This window comes from Dendrobates tinctorius, unplaced genomic scaffold (genome assembly GCF_039654945.1).
Source record: "Dendrobates tinctorius isolate UK_male_01 unplaced genomic scaffold, ASM3965494v1 ptg000095l, whole genome shotgun sequence".
Lineage (NCBI taxonomy): Eukaryota > Metazoa > Chordata > Amphibia > Anura > Dendrobatidae > Dendrobates > Dendrobates tinctorius.
Window position 1 is genome coordinate 12,090,798 of NW_027361763.1, and position 27,069 is coordinate 12,117,866.

The 27,069-nt window shown below is 45.8% G+C and overlaps 1 protein-coding gene across 2 annotated transcripts in view; it reads left to right on the forward strand.

Annotated features, from left to right (window-relative positions):
* PTPRA (protein tyrosine phosphatase receptor type A) overlaps window positions 1-27,069 on the forward strand; it is a 147,235-nt gene that overhangs the window by 26,448 nt on the left and 93,718 nt on the right. Inside the window, exon 2 of one of the 2 annotated variants that reach the window (XM_073586738.1) lies at window positions 19,531-19,606. The exons of the other annotated variant lie outside the window; for it this stretch is intronic. The gene's annotated coding sequence lies outside the window, so the exon portion shown is untranslated. The remainder of the gene's footprint in view (window positions 1-19,530; window positions 19,607-27,069) is intronic. 2 annotated transcript variants of the gene reach the window in all.

The window sequence follows — 27,069 nt, forward strand, 5'->3', positions numbered from 1 at the left end:
TTTGAAGAACCTAGAATATAAGACATATTTTCAGTTGTTTCACACTTTTTTGTTAATTATATAATTCCACATGTGTTAATTCATAGTTTTGATGCCTTCAGAATGAATCTACAATTTTCATAATCATGAAATTAAAGAAAACTCTTTGAATGAGAAGGTGTGTCCAAACGTTTGGTCTGTACTGTATGTGTGTGTTTATAATGTAAGATTCAATGCAAATAGAATTTCTTTTTGCACAAAAAAATTAAAAAATTTTAGAACACATCTTTTCTTTACACTTCTCTATAATCAAGTGAACGATGATTCAGTTGACCCCAATGTTGTTCTTTTTTTTTTTTTTTTTTGGCTGGGAAAAGGTAAAAAATAAATTCACAAAACCTCTTGCTTGCCTCACCTCCTGCCTGTCCTGGTTCTGCAGCTCTCTTCTAGGTCCTCCGATCGCTTCCTCTCTGCCTCCACTTTCTCTGCCTCCTCTCTCTCTGCCTCCTCTCTCTCTGCCTCCACTTTCTCTGCCTCCTCTTTCTCTGCCTTCTCTCTCTCTGCCTCCACTTTCTCTGCCTCCTCTCTCTCTGCCTCCTCTCTCTCTGCCTCCTCTCTCTCTGCCTCCTCTCTCTCTGCCTCCTCTCTCTCTGCCTCCTCTCTCTCTGCCTCCTCTCTCTCTGCCTCCTCTCTCTCTGCCTCCTCTTTCTCTGCCTTCTCTCTCTCTGCCTCCACTTTCTCTGCCTCCTCTCTCTCTGCCTCCTCTCTCTCTGCCTCCTCTCTCTCTGCCTTCTCTCTCTCTGCCTCCTCTCTCTCTGCCTCCTCTCTCTCTGCCTCCTCTCTCTCTGCCTCCTCTCTCTCTGCCTCCTCTCTCTCTGCCTCCTCTCTCTCTGCCTCCACTTTCTCTGCCTCCTCTCTCTCTGCCTCCTCTCTCTCTGCCTCCACTTTTCTCTTCTATCTTCATTCTTCAGGTCCTCTGGCGCTGACTGGGCCTCAGGTGACACTGCGAGTGGCCTAATGAGCGCCAGAGGCGCTGAAGACTGAAATCGAAATCAGAGCCGGAGGGAGGAAGCGAGCGCTGCGCTACAGGTCAGGAGAGCAGTATAGTGTTTTTGTTTTTTTACTACTAGTTCTGAGTGGAATAAATTCAGGTATTGTGCCCACGTGGGACAAGTCACCGGGCTGTGCTCGCAGCGAGACGCGGGCCGTTCTGTCCCTGATCTATTTCTTTTTTTTACCTATGTCTCCTCCAAATTGGCTTTTTTTTTTTTTCTTATATTCCCCCACCCCTCACCCCCTCAGATCCTTTGCTGGTGGTCTTATCACATACAGGTGGTCTGTAGGAGTGCGGCAGCTGGGAGATATGATGCTGTCACTGCAGCGGCTGCCAATATTCCTGGAACTCGTAGCGGTCTCTTCCTCACTGCTTTGATCTACTTCCTGTTAACGCTTTGGTAGCAGGACGTGTGTGTGTGTGGGGGGGGAAATGGTTTCAAGTTCATGGTTGTGTCGTGTGAAATCAGCTTTGAAAATATTACCGCCACGCGGTGCACATACATATCCCTTTCAATAATTTACCTTTCCTGTACTCCACTAATGATGACATTTTTTATGACTTTTGAGATATTGTAAGATCTGGATTGCGAGGGCTCGCTGACTAACGTGTGAATCCATTTTATAACCGTCTGATAACCCCGCGGGATTAGCGGGAGTTTCCTGGACAATCACAGCCCCGACTTATTCATCTGTGTTCTAAGAGATTTCCAAATCCTTGCATTCTTCTTCTTTTCTTACAAATGTTACACACCTGCCCAACTTTTTGGCAATCGGGGGTTGTACGGTGTTAATTATATTTGCAGTTTTCTGCAGCAGGAGCCTCTCCCTTTTAGTCAGAATTCCATCCCTTTTAGCTAAACTCGTTCTCAAATTACACTTCTCTTCTGATTTTACTATTTCACTAATTTTATTTTAATCCCCCCCCCCCCCGTATCCTCTTGTGTGACTTTTATATCATCCAAGTATGTTTGTCTATTAATCGTTCAGGCTGGATTTTGGATATTTGATTTTTTTATTGGCTCCGTTTAAAAAAAAAAAAAAGGTAATATCCCTTTAAATGTCTTGCTGTTACCTGTAATTTTTCCAAATCTCGGGGCTGTGCAGAGTTTTGTATGGACTCGCTCAAAAATTGTATTCTTCGCCATTGCTGATCCGTTCCCTTCAGATTCTTTGTTTAGTCTGTGTGCAAATCCCAGAAAAGGAAGAGAAGCTTCAAAGAAGAATGTGTATCTCCAGATGGATCAGGAGGTGGTCGCACTGGTAGTGGCCGAGCGCTCAGCCCTGGTCGCTTCCTGCTGGGTCAGTCAAGAGTAAATCTGTTTCCAAGGCCAATGTAATAAACGACTGGAGATTTCTTTGGTTGTTTCGAGTTTTTGTCAGCAGCCATACTGCAAATCTGATCAGTCTTCAAAGTAACGGAAAGATATAACATTTCCTAACATCCTAAATATGATCATATCATTGCTCCAATAGTGTTAGTAATAATGTTCAAGTATTATAAGAATATAGCTACTATAATACTGCCCCTATGTACAAGAATATAACTACTATAATACTGCCCCTATGTACAAGAATATAACTACTATAATACTGCCCCTATGTACAAGAATATAACTACTATAACACTGCCCCCTATGTACAAGAATATAACTACTATAATACTGCCCCTATGTACAAGAATATAACTACTATAACACTGCCCCCTATGTACAAGAATATAACTACAATAATACTGCCCCTATGTACAAGAATATAACTACTATAACACTGCCCCCTATGTACAAGAATATAACTACTATAACACTGCCCCCTATGTACAAGAATATAACTACAATAATACTGCCCCTATGTACAAGAATATAACTACTATAATACTGCCCCCTATGTACAAGAATATAACTACTATAATACTGCTCCTATGTACAAGAATATAACTACTATAATACTGCCCCTATGTACAAGAATATAACTACTATAATACTGCTCCTATGTACAAGAATATAACTACTATAATACTGCCCCTATGTACAAGAATATAACTACTATAATACTGCCCCTATGTACAAGAATATAACTACTGTAATACTGCACCTATGTACAAGAATATAACTACTGTAATACTGCACCTATGTACAAGAATATAACTACTGTAATACTGCACCTATGTACAAGAATATAACTACTATAATACTGCCCCCTATGTACAAGAATATAACTACTGTAATACTGCACCTATGTACAAGAATATAACTACTGTAATACTGCCGCTATGTACAAGAATATAACTACTATAATACTGCCCCTATGTACAAGAATATAACTACTATAATACTGCCCCTATGTACAAGAATATAACTACTATAATACTGCCCCTATGTACAAGAATATAACTACTATAATACTGCTCCTATGTACAAGAATATAACTACTATAATACTGCCCCTATGTACAAGAATATAACTACTATAATACTGCCCCTATGTACAAGAATATAACTACTATAATACTGCCCCTATGTATAAGAATATGCTATAATACTGCCCCTATGTACAATCATATAGCTACTATAATACTGCCCCCTATGTACAAGAATATAACTACTATAATACTGCCTGTTGAGAGTTCATTTTCCCCTTCACCATTGAGGTCTGATGAACTCCCTCTTCTGGTGAAGGAAGGTAGTGAGGCTGATTACCAAGCACCTGTGCAGGATGAAGATGACTGGGTGACTGGAATTGCTGACTGGATATAAGGCAGCCGATGCCCTTCTGCCTTGCTGGTGATCTCTCTGAGGGATTCTAGGAGACCAGTCTGATTGCTGCTCCTCAAAAGCTAAGTTTTCTGCTCTGCTTTTTGCATTTGTGTTTTGGTTTTGTTTTGCCTTGTTTTTCTGGATTTTTGCCATTCCCTGCTGGGGTGAGCTGAATTCCTTTTTGCTCTGTCTTCAGAAAATACCTGAGTACTGATTTAGTCTTTTTGAAGCCTAGCGTCTTCAGGGCTTTTTTCCCTATCAGTCTGTTGGCTCTTGTTTTGATAGGGTTTTGGCGGATTGCAGACAGCAACTTTTCTATCCTTTCCTATTTAGTTAGCTTGGGCCCCATCATTTGCTCAGCCTATCTTTCTATCTGTGTGAGTGTTTTTTCATCTTGCTTCACCGTCATTATATGTTGGGGGCTGCCTATTGCTTTGGGGTCTGCTTTGGGGCAGTTTAGATTTCCCTTTCTGTCTTTAGGCTATTTAGTTCTCAGGCTGTGATCAAGGGGTCTAGGGCACTGTAGGAACCCCCCACGGCTACTGCTAGTTGTTGTTGATAGGTTCAGGGGTCTGCAATCCGATAACTGCCAACTTCTCTGGTTTTCTAGACTTAGCTAGTATTTCTGTTTTTGCCTCCTATGGTGACTCATTCATAACAACTGCCCCTATGTACTAGAATATAACTACTATAATACTGCTCCTATGTACAAGAATATAACTACTATAATACTGCCCCTATGTACAAGAATATAACTACTATAATACTGCCCCCTATGTACAAGAATATAACTACTATAATACTGCCCCCTATGTACAAGAATATAACTACTATAATACTGCCCCCTATGTACAAGAATATAACTACTATAATACTGCCCCCTATGTACAAGAATATAACTACTATAATACTGCTCCCTATGTACAAGAATATAACTACTATAATACTGCCCCTATGTACAAGAATATAACTACTATAATACTGCCCCCTATGTACAAGAATATAACTACTATAATACTGCTCCCTATGTACAAGAATATAACTACTATAATACTGCTCCCTATGTACAAGAATATAACTACTATAATACTGCCCCTATGTACAAGAATATAACTACTATTAGGCCGGTTTCACATTTGCGTTAAAGGCCGCAGCGTCGGCCTGCGCCCAGCCGCCGCTAAGCCCCGCCCCCTGCCGCGCCTCCGCCGGTAGCTCCGCCTCCGGGCGCATGACGCTGCATGCCTCATGCGTCCCCTATCTTTATCACTGAGGACACAGGCCGTGCCCAGTATGCGTTTGGCGCCGCCTGCGTCATTTTGACGGTGCGCCGAGTGCAGTCAAATTGCAACAGGTTGCGTTTGGCGCTGGTCGGCGCACCGTCAAAAGGACGCAGGCGCCGCCAAAGCGCATACTGCGCACGGCCTGCGTCCTCAGTGATAAAGATGGGGGACGCATGCGGCGTCATGCGGCCGGAGGCAGAGCTACCGGCGGAGGCGGGGCTTAGTGGGCCGACGCTGCGGCCTTTAACGCAAATGTGAAACCGGTCTTATACTGCTCTTATGTGCAAGAATATAACTACTATAATACTGCTCCTATGTACAAGAATATAACTACTATAATACTGCTCCCTATGTACAAGAATATAACTACTATAATACTGCCCCCTATGTACAATCATATAGCTACTATAATACTGCCCCCTATGTACAAGAATATAACTACTATAATACTGCCCCTATGTACAAGAATATAACTACTGTAATACTGCACCTATGTACAAGAATATAACTACTGTAATACTGCCCCTACGTACAAGAATATAACTACTATAATACTGCCCCCTATGTACAAGAATATAACTACTATAATACTGCCCCCTATGTACAAGAATATAACTACTGTAATACTGCACCTATGTACAAGAATATAACTACTGTAATACTGCCGCTATGTACAAGAATATAACTACTATAATACTGCCCCTATGTACAAGAATATAACTACTATAATACTGCTCCCTATGTACAAGAATATAACTACTATAATACTGCCCCCTATGTACAAGAATATAACTACTATAATACTGCCCCTATGTACAAGAATATAACTACTATAATACTGCCCCTATGTACAAGAATATAACTATTATACTGCTCTTATGTACAAGAATATAACTACTATAATACTCCCCCTATGTACAAGAATATAACTACTATAATACTGCCCCTATGTACAAGAATATAACTATTATACTGCTCTTATGTACAAGAATATAACTACTATAATACTGCCCCTATGTACAAGAATATAACTACTATAATACTGCCCCCCCATGTACAAGAATATAACTACTATAATACTGCTATGTACAAGAATATAACTACTATAATACAGCCTTCTATGTTGAGGAATATATCTATTATAATACTGCGCCTGTGCGCCTGTGTCAGATGGTCGGTTGTATTTGGTGTCAGAGCCTGTGTGCAGTAAATGGTTTTTGTAGTATGGAGTTAACCCCGCACTTGTCCTTGTTTTTCTCGTCTGTTGATACTGTTATGGTTTCCACACCCACGCTCCTCTCCTTCCTCTGTGTAAGTCCTTGGATCTCTGCATAGACAATAAGCAGATTGTTATGAGGACTGGCATGATCTCCACCAATGCTGGGAAAGTTCATTACTGCCCTGTGTAATATGGTTGACTCTTTGGGAACGTCTCTCCAGTTTTACATATTTTAGCTGTGCCGTTAATTTACCGTGGGTTTTTTTTTTTGTATTAAAAACTGTTTTTGTGGTAATTTTGAAAAATAAAATGCGTGTCCAGTCAAACATTTAGAATAATATATTTAACACAAGAAGCTGAGATTGTGAATGTGATGGAGGGGCACCGCACGGCCATTGTCCACCCCACTGTTCACTGGACAGACTGTTGTCCCTGGATGATCCCTGTGATTAAATTCATCGCTCTGACCCTTTTCAACTAATGTGGATACAGGGCCCCACACGGAGGTCAGGGCGCTTCCCAAATGGATTATAGCACATTTTATTTTCTCTTGTTTTTATATAGCACCAACATTTTCCATAGCACTTTACATGTATGAGCCTACAGCACTCGTCCCAATTAGGGCTGACTGTCTAAATTCCCCCTGACTATCTCTTTTAGAGACCAGGAAGGAGAACCATGCAAACACCAGGAGAAGGTATCTGCTCCGTGTGGATGTTGTCCTTGGTTGGATTTGATCTAGGGACCCGAACGCAGCCTGCAAGGCTGTAGTGACCAGAACCCCTTACACTTGTGACCCCTGGACCAAACCCCCCTACAGTGATTTGAGAACCCTGGGCCAAACACATTACAATTAATTGATATCACTGGACCAAGCACCCTGCGATGAATGGAGACCCTGCCAGACCAAGCCACCTACAATGAATGGGAACCCTGGCAGACCAAGCCACCTACAATGAATGAAGACCCTGCCAGACCAAGCCACCTACCATGAATGGAGACCCGGCCAGACCAAGCCCCCTGCAATGAATGGAGTCCCGGCTAGACCAAGCCACCTACAATGAATGGAGACCCCGCCTGACCGAGCCCCCTGTAATGAATGGAAACCCTGCCAGAACAAGCCCCTACAATGAATGGTGACCCGGCCACACCACGCCCCCTGTAATGATTGAGAACCCTGCCAGACCAAGCCCCCTGGAATGAATGAGAACCCCGCCTGACCAAGCCACCTACAATGAATGGGGACCCTGCTAGACCAAGCCCCTGCAATGAATGGGGACCCTGCCAGACCAAGCCCCCTATAATGAATGGTGACACTGCCAAACCAAGCCCCCTACAATGAATGGGGACCCCGCTAGAACAAACCCCCTTCAATGAATGGAGACCCTGCCAGACCAAGCCACCTACAATGAATGTAGACCTGCCAGACCAATCCACCTACAATGAATGTAGACCTGCCAGACCAATCCACCTACAATGAATGGAGACCTGCCAGACCAAGCCACCTACAATGAATGGAAATCTGGCCAGACCAAGCCACCTACAATGAATGGAGACCCTGCAAGACCAATCTACCTACAATGAATGGAGACCCTGCAAGACCAATCCACCTACAATGAATGGAGACCCTGCAAGACCAATCCACCTACAATGAATGGAATTCTGGCCAGACCAAGCCACCTACAATGAATGGAGACCCTGCAAGACCAATCTACCTACAATGAATGGAGACCTGCCAGACCAAGCCCCCTGTAATGAATGGAGACCCGGCCAGACCAAGCCACCTACAATGAATGGAGACCCGGCCAGACCAAGCCACCTACAATGAATGGAGACCCGGCCAGACCAAGCCACCTACAATGAATGGAGACCCGGCCAGACCAAGCCACCTACAATGAATGGAGACCCGGCCAGACCAAGCCACCTACAATGAATGGAGACCCGGCCAGACCAAGCCACCTACAATGAATGGAGACTCGGCCAGACCAAGCCCCCTACAATGATTTGATATGTTGGACAAGACAAACACAAGAAAGCTCTGCTTGCTCTTTTTGGCTTCTCGTCACTCTCTGGTGGCGTCGGTCGCTGTCAGGACCTGCGCGAACGGCTTTTACAGTAGTTCTACAAACACCCCGCCATTGCAGTCCTGAAAAGAGGCGTCCCCAATACATGGGCGCCAGAGAGGGGGCACAGCGTGGCATTGCAGGCCGCAGGTTGTGCTCCCCTGCCTACGCTCTATGCTGTGGAGTAGTGGACGTCCTCCCGTGCCGGTACCCTCATTACTGCTGTGGTTCTGGACATTTTCCGGCTCGGATTTGGGAGGAGCACCCCTTTTCCGCATCATAGAAAGAAATGGTAAAATATGAGTGGAAACGGAATAATAGAAATGAAGTGCGGAACATTTAGTGAAGGCTCCCAATGACACGGATGGGTGCACGAGGCTGGGGGTCCGCACACTGTAACCGCTCTCGTCCGGATCTCGTCTGTATTCTGACATCGTTGCTCCTGCAGATCAGTTTTTTGAAAAATGTTTTTGCCTTTCTGAGAATACAAGGGTTATGTGAAACATTTCCATTTTTATATTCCAAAATGTTCAGCTTCTGGGACCTTTTTGGTACGTGACACGTTGCGAGGTGCAGAAGGCTCCCATGGGGTGTATCTTATGCTGGAATGACCATTCGACTAGTCACAAAAATGCAGATTTTTTTCCCCCAAAAAATGAGGTATCTTTGCACTTTCTCTTGAAATAACGCCTACCGTTTTGTGTATGCAGCTTCTGTGCATCGCTATGTGTTTCCATGGATATAGATTGCCAGCAGATTCTGCCATCTGTCACTTTGTTGTTACCCTACTTGATATATTTTGGAAGGTCAGGGGTTAACAGTCTTGTTCCTTTTTTGGGGGTTTAGAGTGCAATAGACAGAGTAATGTCACTTCCTTGTCATTAACTGACGGTCGGCCGCACGCTTCCAGGCAGTTAGCGACTGTACAGTCCCTCTGATTGCCATGTAGTTTGTACCCTACATTTGGCCCCTTATCTCACTTCTCTTGGCTTGGAGTGTAAGTGGCACCAAGAGTTATCATCTATAATATCCCAGCTGGAAGACGAGAGGTTCAAGTCTGAGACAAATGTTCCTAAAATAAATACTGGATTTTCACTTTCAACTTGACCCCGGGAGGAAGTTTTATCTGTTCTCATTGTCACTCCTCTCTGTATGAGTTGCCATAGAAGTGTGAGGGAAAGAGACCACTGCTAACAGAAGCCCCTCTATTCAGGAACATAACTATTACAATACAGCTCCCTGTATACAGAAATATAAGCGTTACAATACTTCCCCTATGAGCAGTAGTATAACTACTATAATACTGCCCCCTATGTACAAGCATATAACTACTATAATACTGCCCCTATGTACAAGAATATAACTACTATAATACTGCTCCTATATACAAGAATATAACTACTATAATACTGCTCCTATGTACAAGAATATAACTACTATAATACTGCCCCTATGTACAAGAATATAACTACTATAATACTGCCCCCTATGTACAAGAATATAACTACTATTATACTGCCCCTATGTACAAGAATATAACTACTATAACACTGCCCCTATGTACAAGAATATAACTACTATAATACTGCTCCTATGTACAAGAATATAACTACTATAATACTGCCCCTATGTACAAGAATGTAACTACTATAATACTGCCCCTATGTACAAGAATGTAACTACTATAATACTGCCCCTATGTACAAGAATATAACTACTATAATACTGCCCCTATGTACAAGAATATAACTACTATAATACTGCTCCTATGTACAAGAATATAACTACTATAATACTGCTCCTATGTACAAGAATATAACTACTATAATACTGCTCCTATGTACAAGAATATAACTGCTATAATACTGCTCCTATGTACAAGAATATAACTACTATTATACTGCCCCTATGTACAAGAATATAACTACTATAATACTGCTCCTATGTACAAGAATATAAATACTATAATACTGCCCCCTATGTACAAGACTATGACTACTATAATACTGCCCCTATGTACAAGAATATAACTACTATAATACTGCCCCTATGTACATTAATATAACTACTATAATACTGCTCCTATGTACAAGAATATAACTACTATAATACTGCTCCTATGTACAAGAATATAACTACTATTATACTCCCCCTATGTACAAGAATATAACTACTATAATACTGCCCCTATGTACAAGACTATAACTACTATAATACTGCCCCCTATGTACAAGAATATAACTACTATAATACTGCTCCTATGTACAAGAATATAACTACTATAATACTGCTCCTATGTACAAGACTATAACTACTATAATACTGCCCCCTATGTACAAGACTATAACTACTATAATACTGCCCCCTATGTACAAGACTATAACTACTATAATACTGCCCCCTATGTACAAGAATATAACTACTATAATACTGCTCCTATGTACATTAATATAACTACTATAATGCTGCCCATGATGATAAACCATTACTCTGTCTTGAGCACATGTGTGCTGTTGTAGCTGCACATAATGTTGGTTTCTGGTGATTTATGAATTATTTTCTCCCTCCTATAGCCGCTCCTTCTTGATGTTGCTGTGAACCTTCCGGCGTTCTACCTTATTCCCCAGCGGTGCAGTCTTTTGAAGTGAGCGGATTCTGCGATGCTACCGCAGCCGTGAGCTCGGGGGTCTCGCGGCTCTGTGACCTCTTTACATGAATTAGTAACACCCCACCAATGTGTCTAATTGATTTCTCTATCTGCTGACCCCGCTCATTCCTCCTCACTTCGCTCCTGTTACATCAGTGACTTCTACATAAAAGGGATATAAAAAATGGAGAATATCGGATGTGTTTAGAGCCGGTGCTTTCTTTTTTTTCCAGCACTTTGCATGTTTGTTTTATTTTTAGTAGAGTATTTCATCCGCATATGCACCATTTGGACCCCCAGTAGTGGGTTGTGGTGGGCTTTCTCTTCCTCCCTTGCAGTATAATTGTATTAGTACACGGATGCTCCGATAGCCGATGAGCGGTTTTATCTTTAATGATATCTTGCTCCCAGAATAGCAGCGGCCGGATGTGGAGCTCGTCCAGCTGTGGCCAGATCTATGTTCACTTTTCAATGGCGACATTATTACATTATGAATCGCTGTTTCCTGCTGAGGATCTCATTGTGTTTGATGCTGTCCAGCTCTTGTGTCTCCCCCTCCGCCCCTGAGAAGCTGCAGCCCACCCATATGTCGTCTGGAGCATGTGCATGCCTACGGATACCCGGACAGATCGCCAACTTGGCTGTCCGCAGATCGCGGGGTGGGGTTTTTTTGGCTGGCGTCAATTAAGTGTGCATGGGACGTTTGATAAAATAGTTGTGGGGTTAAATAGTAAGTGAGCAATGGAGGTGGGCATGATGACCACGGCAGACTGTCCTGAGCCTCTCACTATAATAATTATTTTTATATAGTGCTATCATATTCCGCATCGCTTTACAGTTTGCAGACATTATCATCACTGTCCCCGATGGGGCTCACTATCTACATTCCCTATCAGTATGTCTATGGAATGTGGGAGGAAACCGGAGGAAACCCACGCAAACAGAACATACAGACTCCTTGCAGATGTTGTCCTTGGTGGGATTTGAACCCAGGACCCCAGCGCTGCAGAGCTAACCACTGAGCCACCATACAGTGCTAACCACTGAGCCACCGTGACGCATCAGGCTGGGCAGCCTGGCCGTCCGTGATGCAAGCAGAGGGGTATGGTCTTCTGACATCAGCAGATGTAGGCCCTAAGAAGTGGATGGTGGGCAGAGGGGGCAACAGTGATATCATCAACACTGCCGCTAATTAATATGCAGGCATCGCTATGAATGGCACCACTGGCCTTTTATTAACAAGAGGTAGATGATGTCACAGGATATGATGACATCACTAACTGTACAACCTGCTCCTAGGGGCATAATGACATCACTAACCATTTAACCTGCTCCTAGGGGCATGATGACATCACTAAGCGCGCAACCTGCTCCTAGGGGCGTGATGACATCACTAAGCGTGCAACCTGCTCCTAGGGGCGTGATGACATCACTGTGCAACCTGCTCCTAGGGGCGTGATGACATCACTGTGCAACCTGCTCCTAGGGGCGTGATGACATCACTGTGCAACCTGCTCCTAGGGGCGTGATGACATCACTGTGCAACCTGCTCCTAGGGGCGTGATGACATCACTGTGCAACCTGCTCCTAGGGGCGTGATGACATCACTGTGCAACCTGCTCCTAGGGGCGTGATGACATCACTGTGCAACCTGCTCCTAGGGGCGTGATGACATCACTGTGCAACCTGCTCCTAGGGGCGTGATGACATCACTGTGCAACCTGCTCCTAGGGGCGTGATGACTTCACTGTGCGACCTGCTCCTAGGGGCGTGATGACATCACTGTGCGACCTGCTCCTAGGGGCGTGATGACATCACTGACTGTGCAACCTATGAATGACATCGGTAGAGGGTGACATCACTGATGAGCCTCATGACATCACTGCGCACAATATGAATTAACAATGGGCCAATAGGGGCGTATTAAATGACAAGGTCCACAATGACATCACTGACCCTTTAGCGCATCATTTAACAAAAGGAGGATGACATCGCTGTTTTTGCGTACTGCATATTAACAATTGGACTGTGGCATCACTAGCAATGCAACCTCCGAAGTCTAAAAAGGTAATAGTGTCGTCATCTGGAGTTTGTAGTCACAAGAAATTGAGGACATCATGGACTTAGCAGCCTATCAGTGAAGAGGAGATGATGTCACTTATCTCCCCTCTCCGCAGCACAGACAGCCCTAACTCCTGTGAGTACAGTAATGGGGGCCGCACACAGTCACATTTTAGGGCAAGTGCTCTGTAATTTGTCCAGTTATTGCCCCATGTCGCCTTTGGTGTAATGTCCCACTGAAATCGTTAATTAATTGATCTCTCTGGATCCTGAATGAAAAGAGTTGTTTTTTTCCAGCCTTTGTCTTAAATTGAATCGTATGAACGAGATGACTAATTAACGGGACGTAAAATCTATACCTCCCCTTGTCTGGATGCGTGGATCGGTTCCAGCAGTGTCCTCCATGCCAGGGATCTGGACCCGCTCTATACAAAAGGTGCTTTATTGGGAAATGAAGCAATAATGTGGATGCTAAAGCTGCGATGGCTAATCCTCTCATTAACCCATTCTTTACCCAAGGTGGCAGCCAACACACTGGCATTGCACTCCGTGCTTGTCGGTGCTCCGATAAGGCGACTGGCAGAGGAGAAGTCGTGAGCCGCAGTTGCATCCTAAAAATGTACAAGGGAGAGATGCTGCAGTTTTCTGACTTTTATAGTGTTGTAAGATTTCTGGATGGGGTTTGTCTGAATGTGAACTAGCAGACGGCTTTCATTTGCCGACTACAAACAGATATTTTGAAAAGGGTGTGGAATTGTAATTCAGTTTATTAAAAAGTTGCATATGTTTTGATTGTGCTGTGATTGTGTGTGACTGGTGATTGTGTGCAGTGATTCTGTGATTTATACAGCTCTGGCGAAAATTAAGTGACCACTGCACAGTTTTATAAAAATCAGCTTCTCTCCATGTCTGACAGCCATTCCATTCCAGTGTCAGTTGAATTCCAACCAGAGTACACTTCATTCTACTTAATGTGCTTCTGATTAGGTGATCACCTAAACCAAATCTTAACAAAGGAAAGTATAAAAAAAACCCTGCTGTGGTGTTCACAATCCTCCTGTAATAGGACAAGCTGGATGGCAAAACAAGTGCTAGTAAAATCCCAAAAGTAATAGGAATGAAAAAATAACTTTAATCATGCCAAAGGAGTTGAAAAGAAAAGTCTTGAGTGAGGAAAACAAGGGTTCAATTCTGGCTTTACTAGCAGAGGGATACAGTGAGTGTCATGTTGCCTCCATCCCTAAAATGTCTAAGACGGCAGTCCATTACGACAAGGTCCAGCAGCAAGACATTGGGGACAACAAACCTACAGACCGGAGGAGGCCGAAAATGACTCTCCACTGACTGGGGTGACCGTCATCTTATTCGAATGTCACTCAGCAACCGCAGGATGACATCAAGTGACCTACAAAAGGAATGGCATATGGCAGTTGGGGTGAAGTGCACGGCAATAACAGTTTGTAAAAGGCTCCTAGAGGCAGGGCTCAAGTCATGTAAAGCTAGAAAAAAGCCTTTCATCAATGAGAAGCAAAGGAGAGCCAGGCTGAAGTTTGTCAAAGACCATAAGGATTGGACCATAGAGGACCGGAGCAAGGTAATCTCTGATGAGTCTAATTTTCAGCTTTGCCCAACACCTGGTCTCTAATGGTTAGATGGAGACCTGGAGAGGCGTACCAGCCACAGTGTCTGCACCCACTGTGAAATTTGGTGGAGGATCGGTGATGATCTGGGGATGCTTCAGCAAGGCTGGAATTGGGCAAGCTAGTTTTTGGGAAAGACATATGAATCAAGCCGCATACAAGGTTATCCTGGAAAAACAGTGGATTCCTTCTGCTCAGGCAATGTTCCCGAACTTTGAGAACTGGTGCTTCCAGCAGGACAATGCGCCATGCCACATAGCTTGGTCAATCAATGTATGGATGAAGGACCACCACATCAGATCCCGCCATGGCCAGCTCAAACTCCAGACCTGAACCCCATTGAGAACCTCTGGAATGTAATCAAGAGGAAGATGGATAGTCACAAGCCATCAAACAAAGAAGAACTGCTTACATTTTTGTACCAGGAGAGGCATAAGGTCACCCAAAAGCCGTGTGAGAGACTGGTGGAAAGCAGCCAAGACGCAGGAAAGCTGTGATTAACAATCATGGTTATTCCACAGAATATTGATTTCTGAACTCTTCCTGAGGTAAAACATTAGTATTGTTGTTTTGTTTTCTTAGCATTATTTGAGGTCTGCATTATTTTTGTTCTTTTGACCATTTCTCATTTTCTGAAAATAAATACAAAATTTAGTGCTTGGAATTCGGAGACATGTGGTCAGTAGTTCATAGAAATAAAAGAGCAATTTACATTTTACTCCAAAATATAAAGAGAAAAATCAGACAAACTGAACATTTTGCAGCGGTCTCTTAACTTTTGCCAGAGCTGTAGTTCTGTTTGGGTGGTGATTCTGGTAATTGTGCATTGGTTGTGTGCTGTGATTTTTGCGGCGTTTCTGTAATTGTGATTAAGCTAATTGTACAGTGATTGTCTGCGGCGTTTCTCTGATTGTCCGATTCTGTGATTGATGGGTGTGTGGTGTTTGTCCGATGATTCTTTGATTCTGCGGTGTCTCTGTGATTGTGCAGTGATTCTTTGGTTCTGTGCGTCGGGTTACAGGGCAGAGCACCATGGTACAGGGCAGCGCATCGGGTTACAGGGCAGAGCACCATGGTACAGGGCAGCGCGTCGGGTTACAGGGCAGCGCACCATGGTACAGGGCAGCGCGTCGGGTTACAGGGTAGCGCACCATGGTACAGGGCAGCGCATCGGGTTACAGGGCAGAGCACCATGGTACAGGGCAGCGCGTCGGGTTACAGGGCAGCGCACCATGGTACAGGGCAGCGCGTCGGGTTACAGGGTAGCGCACCATGGTACAGGGCAGCGCATCGGGTTACAGGGCAGCGCACCATGGTACAGGGCAGCGCGTCCGGTTACAGGGCAGCGCACCATGGTACAGGGCAGCGCATCGGGTTACAGGGCAGAACACCATGGTACAGGACAGCGCGTCGGGTTACAGTGCAGCGCACCATGGTACAGGGCAGCGCGTCGGGTTACAGGGCAGCGCACCATGGTACAGGGCAGCGCGTCGGGTTACAGGGCAGCGCACCATGGTACAGGGTAGGCCTGACATGCCCGGTTTCCAGGGATGACTGGAGCGCAGACGGGCCGGCCAGGATGTGAGAGCAGGTTATATATAGAGCGCAGTGGAATTCCTGTTCGGAAATCCCGGATTTACCTCTGACATGGCACAGACCCCCTTCTCTGTCAGTTCTTCTGTTGGGTTATGACCCCCGCTCATGGCCTATGACGTCACTACATGCACTGAATGCTCTAGTGCTCACAGTGTGTTCTGTTCCTCCATCTGATGATGTCATGTCTTCCTTCACAGGCATTTATCAGCTTATAATGGTCCAGCAGTGTTATATGGGGAGCGGCTGATGTTGGACACACACAGGAAAAGAAATGTTCCATAAAGTAATGGTGGCGGGGAGTTATATACTTCCTGACTCTCCTGTACAGGCGGCCTCTCAACATTCAGAAATGGCTGATATATGAGCTGACGAGTGTCCCTTTAAGTTCATAATATACTGTAAGATTTACTACTATTTGCCTTAAAATTAACAATGAGCAGTGACGGTATCTGGGGGTAGATGTCAGTGACGGTATCTGGGGGGTAGATGACGTCAGTGTCTGTAACCGGGGGGTAGATGACGTCAGTGTCTGTAGCCGGGGGGTAGATGTCGTCAGTGTCTGTAAGGCCTCTTTCAGACATCCGGTGTCAGGGGTCCGGCGGCCTGCGGCGAATAGCCGGGCCGCCGGATCCGGCCTGCAGCGGTGACACCGGATGTACATGCGGCCCCTGATGCGGCTTGGAGGACATTTAAAGGAGCCGCAGCACCGGGGGTCGAGAGAGCCAGCCGGAGAGAGATCGGGAGGCGAGAGAGCAGCCGGAGAGACAGCGGGGGACGAGAGAGCAGCCAGAGAGACAGCGGGGGACGAGAGAGCAGCCAGAGAGACAGAGGGGGACAAGAGAGCCAGCCAAAGAAAGGTATGGAGAGAGAGAGAGAGAGAGAGAGAAGGGGAGGGGGAGAGAGAGAGAGATTCGCGCCGGGCACTTGTGGGGTTAAAACTCATAGTGCCCGGGCATGCGCAGTTCAAAAAGCCGGTCCGGCGCTGCAAAAAAACGTTGCAGCCAACGTTTTTTACAGACGCCGGACGGCGCATGTTTGCCGTATCCGGCAAAACCCGGAGGCGCCGCATGTCCATCCGGCATGATGCGGCGATCATTATATTCTGTGTGAAAAAACCGGATCCAATTCCGGATCCGGTTTACACAAATTTTGCCGCATCATGCCGGATTTAAAAAAACGGATGTGTGAAAGTAGCCTAACCGGGGGGTAGATGTCGTCAGTGTCTGTAACCGGGGGGTAGATGACGTCAGTGACTGTAACCGGGGGGTAGATGACGTCAGTCAGTGTCTGTAACCGGGGGGTAGATGACGTGTCTGTAACCGGGGGGTAGATGACGTGTCTGTAACCGAGGGGTAGATGTCGTCAGTGTCTGTAACCGGGGGGTAGATGTCGTCAGTGTCTGTAACCGGGGGGTAGATGACGTCAGTGTCTGTAACCGGGGGGGTAGATGACGTCAGTGTCTGTAACCGGGGGGTAGATGACGTGTCTGTAACCGGGGGGTAGATGTCATCAGTGACTGTAACCGGGGGTAGATGACGTCAGTGTCTGTAACCGGGGGTAGATGACGTCAGTGTCTGTAACCGGGGGGTAGATGTCGTCAGTGTCTGTAACCGGGGGTAGATGTCATCAGTGACTGTAACCGGGGGTAGATGACGTCAGTGTCTGTAACCGGGGGGTAGATGACGTCAGTGACTGTAACCGGGGGGTAGATGTCGTCAGTGACTGTAACCGGGGGGTAGATGTCGTCAGTGACTGTAACCGGGGGGTAGATGTCGTCAGTGACTGTAACCGGGGGGTAGATGTCGTCAGTGACGGTAACCGGGGGGTAGATGTCGTCAGTGACGGTAACCGGGGGGTAGATGTCGTCAGTGACGGTTACCGGGGGTAGATGTCGTCAGTGACGGTTACCGGGGGTAGATGTCGTCAGTGACGGTTACCGGGGGTAGATGTCGTCAGTGACGGTTACCGGGGGTAGATGTCGTCAGTGACGGTAACCGAGGGGTAGATGTCGTCAGTGACGGTAACCGAGGGGTAGATGTCGTCAGTGACGGTAACCGAGGGGTAGATGTCGTCAGTGACGGTAACCCCGGGGGTAGATGTCGTCAGTGACAGTAACCCCGGGGGTAGATGTCGTCAGTGACGGTAACCCCGGGGGTAGATGTCGTCAGTGACGGTAACCCCGGGGGTAGATGTCGTCAGTGACGGTAACGCCGGGGGTAGATGTCGTCAGTGACGGTAACCCCGGGGGTAGATGTCGTCAGTGACGGTAACCCCGGGGGTAGATGTCGTCACTGACGGTAACCCCGGGGGTAGATGTCGTCAGTGACTGTAACCGAGGGGTAGATGTCGTCAGTGACGGTAACCGAGGGGTAGATGTCGTCAGTGACGGTAACCGAGGGGTAGATGTCGTCAGTGACGGTAACCGAGGGGTAGATGTCGTCAGTGACGGTAACCGAGGGGTAGACAAAGTCATTGGGGTCATTAAAGGAAGGTGACGTCACTTACCGCACAGCTTCTAACAAAGAGCGGATGACATCACTAGAATTAATCCGTGACATCGTCAGGGAGGGTGAAGAATGTTCTTGTATAAATAAGGAGCACAGACTGTGCACAGGGGGCATAAATGGCGAAAACGCTTGAAAGTTTCCTCATGTGACCGAAGTGGCGGAGAAGTCTCCTTCCAGCCCTCATTCTTGGGAAGTTTCTCTGGAAGTCGGGATTCCAAGATGAGTCATGTGACCTTTGTCTTCTCTTTGAGCCGGAGACAATAAGTGAGCTTTTGGCTTCTACTTTAAAGAATGTGGACCTGTCCCAAAAGCCCACGCATCGTACCCCCACATAAGGCACGGCGGGAAATCGGTAGTTAACCCTTGATTTTCTAGGTGTTGTTAAAGTGAATAATTTTGCATTCTATGCAACAAGTTAATTGTTCTCCTACTCTGGCTCCATAATATTTACCATGGGGGTCTTCAAATTAAGAGGAATGTCTTCCTACACCCAACACAGTGGACAATGTGACCTGCACAGTATCTATCCCAAAAAAAGAGGGGTAAATGGAGCCAGTGGCATCTGCTTGTCTCAAATACAGTGGAAGAGGGTCCGGAAAGTAGACGCTCACTTTCTAGACTTAGTTTGTGTGATCGGAGGTCCCTTCTTTTATTTCTCTCTGGCTCTTTTTCATGTTTAGCTAGGAGGCTAGGGTGGGACACTCAGGACTCAACCTCTTATTTATTGCAGGTGAGAAGAACGTGGTTCCTACAGATGGTTCTTTATGGAATACTGGACTGACGGCTGACCCGATTCTTCCCGTGAGGTAAGGCCATGGTTACATTGCTCCTTGGACTATTGCATGATTTCTATCTACTCTTCTGTTTCGGAACATTTTTGAAAATTTTTGTTATGATGCTTGGAGAGAGGGAGGATGGGAGGATAGGTTATTGGATGAGCTAATATTTTTAGGATCTGAGGGTCACCACTAACGAGGATCTGGCTGCACGCTTGGTCCACCATGCCTCTGTATTCAATTCTCAAGGCAGTGAGGAAGCGCTAGGAGTCGTAAGCCTCTGTGATCAGACAGCTAACATCCATCTTGTGATCGATGAAACGAGAACGTGTCGCAAGCCTTTAGATACTTTGTAGGTCGTTTTTCACACTTTCATGATGCATTAATGGTAAGGTTAAAGAAAAGGATTTGCGGGATCCCTTGTCCATTAACCATAACGGTACTTCTTGGTCGCTGGACCAAAGCCCTGTGAAAGTCTTGCCTGCCAGCATCCGAAGTATTTCCTTGCAGGATCCTGGTCTGGACCTCCTCCTGCCTACCAGGACCCCGGGCTTATTCACAGGGTCTTGGTCCTGTGGCCACCTCAGTTGGACCCCTGCAAACCTCTTCCTGCCTGCTAGGATTCCCGGTGCGTCTTCTGGTTAGTAGACCTGGTGTGAAATCATACATGCACAGGGATGTTGGTAGGAGGATGTTCACAGAGCTCTGGTCCAGGGGCCTCCGACTACCTGCAAAGCTTCTGAACCCGTCATGCAAATCTCTTGTCTCAAATCTTAAGGGATATTGGGGACTACTAAGAAGGTTCATTTTTGGTATTCAGGTGGAATCTATTGGGTGTTGTGGGGGCATCTGTGAAATTGTCTATTAAGAATAGTAATTGCTGATGTCATGGGTTAACTCAGTTTATCTCTATTGCCCCATTCTATGATTTTCCATTTTGCTATTGATTGTTCTGTACCCATATTTTTCTGACATGTAGTAAGGTTATATAAGGAGACTTGAGGTGTGTTAGTCCTACTGTACATATGGTGCATGTTAACCCCAGTTTGCTATAATCGCCAGTGTAAGGGCTATAAGGTGTGTGAATTTTTGTGTAATGTGTGTTCAGCTTTCACATACATCACTGGATAGGAATGTGTGTTCTTGGGTGTATGTTGACCCCATGGCGGTTCCCTCAGAGGCTCTAACATAAATCATGAAGCGTATTGACAATCCTAGTAGATTTAAAGTTCCCTGTCTATATGTACTTTAACAATTTTCCAGGATTAGAAAAGCATGGCAGCTTTCTTTACAGGAGAAAAAGAGGCCATCAATATCAAAGACCGCAACACAACTGTTCCTGGGTTATGTCTCTTTCAGGGTGAATGGATTGAAGTGACTAGATCTGAGCTCCACTCTCAACCTTTGCACAGCTGTAGTGCTGTCAAGAAGAAAGCAGCCATGACTTTCTAATTCTGTTCAACCCCTTCAAGGCCTCATTTAGGATTTAACACTGCAGCTGCTGGACCTGCAGTAGTGGACCACATCTTTTTTCCAAAATCTTTCTTACTGTATTTTTTTTTTTTTTTAGGGCCCATGTTGTGGCTTCAAATTGTTCTATACTCTATGTAGCATTTTATGTTTTCTATAAGCGAATAAATGTTTTTCTTATGATTTTTCAAGAACTTTAGGTCTGATGATGAATGTGCCTCATTCACTTTGCATTGTAGTTCGGTTCTTGTGGTTTTTGTTTTCCTTTTTCCACATATAACAACATTTGTTGTTTTTGATGTGGTTTTCAATAAAAAGCATGTTTCATAGAATTGCTTGTTTTATACACACGCAAAAAAAAATCCTTATAAAATCTATATTATAAAGCCTTCGCTGAGCCATAACTGCAGCCTTGGGACAGAAAGAAGGTTTTATTTTGCCATTCAGGTCATGCAACCAAATTGTGCCATGCATGTTGCCCTCTTATGGCGAGGCCCTGAGCAGCGTGCAAGTAAGAAGAGATGCTTTCCTTTTTCTTACTGTGGTGTCAGTCTTCACTGCACTCTTGCATTCCGGTCATGAAGCAGGAGGCACAGGTTGATCAGGGATTTATGATACTGTGTCCAGTACATGTATGTCACACGTGTGCACGCCCTGTACTTGCCCTGTGGGTGGATGAATGCCCTTCAGCTGTTATTTTCCTGCTACGCCTTTGTTCTGCCCCCCTCATTGATATTCCTGTCGCGTTGCGTCCTTTGCTGCGCTCTCTGGAGTGTGTCGGAGCCGAGTTAGCGCTCCTCATCTCTACGCCTCGGACGCGCCCTTGCTCATTCTGAGGACGTTTCCAGCATTGTTTTACCTTCTCCTTAGTGTTCTCAATCTTTTGTTTGGAAATCTTTGAGAGGAATTTAGAGGAGATTTTAGCAGATTTAAGGGGGCGGTGGCTGAATAATGTTATTTTTCTCCTGTGTTTTCAATCTGAATTTTTTTTTCCCCAATTTTTCATATTTCACAAAATATTAAAGGGGTTCTCCACTTACTGTTTAATTCAACATGTGGGCAATGTGTGTGACAGCAGGAGACTAGTGACTGGAGGAGCAGTGTAAGGAGGTGTGTGACAGCAGGAGAGAAGGCAGGAGGAGCAGTATAAGGAGGTGTGTGACTGAAGGAGACTAGTGACAGGAGGAGCAGTATAAGCAGGTGTGTGACTGCAGGAGACTAGTGACAGGAGGAGCAGTATAAGCAGGTGTGTGACTGCAGGAGACTAGTGACAGGAGGAGCAGTATAAGAAGATGTGTATCAGGAGGAGCAGTATAAGGAGGTGTGTGACAGCAGGAGACTCGTATCAGGAGGAGCAGTATAAGGAGGTGTGTGACAGGAGGAGCATTATAGGGAGGTTTGTGACAGCAGAAGACTAGTGGCAGAAGGAGCAGTATAAGGAGGTGTGTGACTGCAGGAGACTATTGACAGGAGGAGCAGTATAAGGAGGTGTGTGACTGCAGGAGACTAGTGACAGGAGGAGCAGTATAAGGAGGTGTGTGACAGGAGGAGCAGTATAAGGAGGTGTGTGACTGGAGGAGACTCGTGACAGGAGGAGCAGTATAAGGAGGTGTGTGACTGCAGGAGACTAGTGACAGGAGGAGCAGTATAAGGAGGTGTGTGACAGGAGGAGCAGTATAAGGAGGTGTGTGACTGCAGGAGACTCGTGACAGGAGGAGCAGTATAAGGAGGTGTGTGACTGCAGGAGACTAGTGACAGGAGGAGCAGTATAAGGAGGTGTGTGACAGGAGGAGCAGTATAAGGAGGTGTGTGACTGCAGGAGACTAGTGACAGGAGGAGCAGTATAAGGAGGTGTGTGACTGGAGGAGACTCGTGACAGGAGGAGCAGTATAAGGAGGTGTGTGACTGCAGGAGACTAGTGACAGGAGGAGCAGTATAAGGAGGTGTGTGACAGGAGGAGCAGTATAAGGAGGTGTGTGACTGCAGGAGACTAGTGACAGGAGGAGCAGTATAAGGAGGTGTGTGACTGCAGGAGACTCGTGACAGGAGGAGCAGTATAAGGACGTGTGTGAGTACAGGAGACTAGTGACAGGAGGAGCAGTATAAGGAGGTGTGTGACTGCAGGAGACTCGTGACAGGAGGAGCAGTATAAGGAGGTGTGTGAGTACAGGAGACTAGTGACAGGAGGAGCCGTATAAGGAAGTGTGTGACAGCAGGAGACTAGTGACAGGAGGAGCAGTATAAGGAGGTGAGTGAGTACAGGAGACTAGTGACAGGAGGAGCAGTATAAGGAGGATGGTGACAGGAGGTGCAATATTAGGAGGTGTGTGACAGGAGGAGCAGTATAAGGAGGTGTGTGACTGCAGGAGACTCGTGACAGGAGGAGCAGTATAAGGAGGTGTGTGAGTGCAAGAGACTAGTGACAGGAGGAGCAGTATAAGGAGGTGTGTGATAGGAGGAGCAGTATAAGGAGGTGTGTGACTGCAGGAGACTCGTGACAGGAGGAGCAGTATAAGGAAGTGTGTGACTGCAGGAGACTAGTGAGAGGAGGAGCAGTATAAGGAGGTGTGTGACAGGAGGAGCAGTATAAGGAGGTGTGTGACTGCAGGAGACTCGTGACAGGAGGAGCAGTATAAGGAGGTGTGTGACTGCAGGAGACTAGTGACAGGAGGAGCAGTATAAGAAGGTGTGTGACAGGAGGAGCAGTATAAGGAGGTGTGTGACTGCAGGAGACTCGTGACAGGAGGAGCAGTATAAGGAGGTGTGTGAGTGCAAGAGACTAGTGACAGGAGGAGCAGTATAAGGAGGTGTGTGAGTACATTATACTAGTGACAGGAGGAGCCGTATAAGGAAGTGTGTGACTGCAGGAGACTAGTGACAGGAGGAGCAGTATAAGGAGGTGTGTGACTAGAGATGGTCTCCTTTCTTGGCTTCTCTTTGGGTAACCTTGATTGTTTTTTGTGTTTTATGGCCCCTCCCCTGAACTCAGCCCTGCAGACGATCGCAGCTGCATTTCCCGTCAGGACCTTTGCTAGTCATATGATTAGCAGTGAAATACCGCCACCTCCCACACGTCTGCCACAACTTGAGCTGTATACGTGATGAGGCCACACGGCTGGTAGCCGCCCCCGAGGATTGGTGGGGAGGAAGCCCCCTGGGAGTTTTCTTTCCTGGACGCCCCTATGTTTGCCTGGATCCTGCTTGGCTCCTGTGGGCACCTCTGGCGTCTGTGGGTTTTTTTTGTTTTGTTTTAGCCAATTTGATAATTGTAAGTTTGAGTGGGTGAGGGTTTGGAAAACGGCTCCTCCCAATATGTCCCATCTTCTTAGAATCGGTTTTGGTCACGTGATTACCCGCCGCTTGCCTCTGTGTTAAGGGTCCTGTATTAGTCCGAAATCAGAAAAGCCTTTATCTGGAAAGTACATGTTCCTCTTGGCACCACATCTGGCACAACCATGTGACCTTTCTTCTGACTGACGCTTTTACTCTCCATGTGATTTGTGCGCTGACGACACATATTCATCATTTAATCGCTTCCATCTATTCTTGGTTTTCCCAGTCACCCTGTGCTCATTTCAGCCTCTAATTTGTAAAATTGGCCCAAATTTTAAATGTAATTTCTTTTTTCCTTTTTCTGTGTATGTCCTGTTCCTAGAGGGAGACTCCTTTTTTTTTAATTGGAAAACTGTCATACTTTATTTCTCCTGTGGGGGCGCTGCAGCGATTTTGAACACTTGCTGCCCACAATTGACATCTGATCACCTTGGGTTTTAGTAGACAAGGAAACAGCATGGTGTTTGGGAAACTGGACTCCAGGATTATAAAGAAACTCCCCAAAATTAAGGCTATGTGCACACGCTGCGGATTCACCTGCTGGTTTTTCCGCGTGGAACCGCAGGTAAAGTGACCTGCGGTTTTCCTGCGGTTTTCCCCTGCGGTTTCACACCTCTACTATGTTAAAGGTGTGAAACCGCAGCGGAATCCGCAGAAACAATTGACATGCTGCGGTTTAAAAACCGCAGCGTGAGCACAGCGGTTTTTAAAACCCATAGGGTAACATGGTACTGTACCATGTCTGCGGAACTGCTGCAGTTCCGCAGGGCCAAAAATGCTGTGGAACCGCAGCAGAATCCGCAGCGTGTGCACATAGCCTTAGAGTATTCCAATCTACAAAAATATTCATATTTTCACTAAACAGGTGATAATTTTTAGACCTCCACCGAACCCCAGAGCAGAAGCTTCATGGGTGCCCTATGGGTTCCCTAATGCTCCATCCAAAGTCAAACGCATTGATGAAGATATCCAATCTCGGCTAGCGGCAGGGTCAGGGGTCCCACAATACTATGCGATCATTTGCAATATTTTTGAGCTAGTTAGCCCCAAGGATAAAACTAAAATGTACCTTTTAAAGATGACCTGTTCCCAGGATAAAAGTGTCAAGTTTATGCTTTTATTTTATTCCCCCTGTTCCCCTGAGATCGCCGTTTTTTCTTTTTTTTTAAATCCACCATACGGTTCCAGAGATATTGGCTTTTTTAATTTAGTGCTAATTTTTGCCAAGAGGGAAGAGCAGAGTAAGAACCCGCCCCCAAAGAACCCATTAAGTCACTCCCTGTTGGCAAAGACCAGAAAAATTGGCCCTAAATGAAAAGGCCCATATCTCTGGAACCGTATGTCGTATTTAAAAATAACAAAAAGCGTTATACTCAGGGGAACATAAAGTATAAAATGAGGGCGAAAACTGGACAATTTTTACGTGGTGACTGTTCCCCTTTTAAGGGGGTAAATTTTTGTATATCTGGATTTTACATGTCGGATTTTGCAGCGAATGACGGGAAAGGTGCATAAATGTGGACTGGCATGCTGTTTATTAGATTTGCTCCATTGTGTCGCGTCTCCTCTTGATCTCTCCCTAATGTTATCCCCTTAGATGATGGGATTTGAGCGTTTGATCCGTCTGACCTCCAGCCGCCGCGTCTTATTTTCCGCTTATCCTTTCGCTGTCTCTCTCGCACTCGGAAGATTAGGTTTACGCTTTGGGGGAATTTTCATCTTAAGCCGTATTCTCGGTGACATCTGAAGGAACAACATGGTCTGCCGTGATTGCTTATAGCGGCCATATGGAGGGAGGACGCTGCCCCAGCGGATCGTCACCCTATAAATTGCGCCTGTGGAGGATTTGTAGACTTCTTGGAGCGGACATAATCCATGATTGCTCTACTTTCTTGTTTGCTCTTATTTGACAGTTTTTGTTTTTTTTTTTTTAAATTTTTTTTTTTGCGTCCAAGTAAAGAAAAACTCTAATCACATCCAAAGCGGAGCGCAGTGCGTTGTGGGATCGGAGGTGAGGGAGAAACACCTGACTCTCGGTCATTAGGACGTGCGGCTGTAGAATAACCACGGACTCCATTCAGGTTACATTTTTCATCGGTTTTTGATTATTGGAATTGGCCCATATTAGTCCAAGTTAAAGGGGTTTTTCATCCCTTTTACAAAAGTGCAGTGAAAGAGTTGCTGTAAAGTAAAGGCAGTGTTACATACTTCTCAGAACCATCATCACTACAGGGGTCTCCCTGGCAGACCACCAGGCCTTGGACCATCGGGAAACACAATATTACCCTTCCTTTGTATAGTCTGGATCATCAGGGAAGAAATACACTATATGGAGAGAAGTATGTGCCCCCTCCGCATTCCTCCTACAGGAGCTTTCTCACCCCCATCCTTCATTTATAGACATTAAGATGGCAGATATAACGGTTCCTGCTCTTCTGGGAAGGATTTCTACAAGATTTTGGAGGCGTCTGTGGGAATTTGTGCCCCTTCATCCAGAAGAGGATTTGTGGGGTCAGACCCTGATGTTGGGGGGGAGGCCGGGCTCACAGTCTTCATTATAGGATGGGACTGGGGTCCGGCTCTGTGCTGCCGCTCATGTCCCCCCCCCCCCCTCCATGTCTGTATGGAGCTTGTGAATTGGGCACGGTCATGGGGGACAGAGAAGGGTGAACCCCAAACTCTTCCCACAC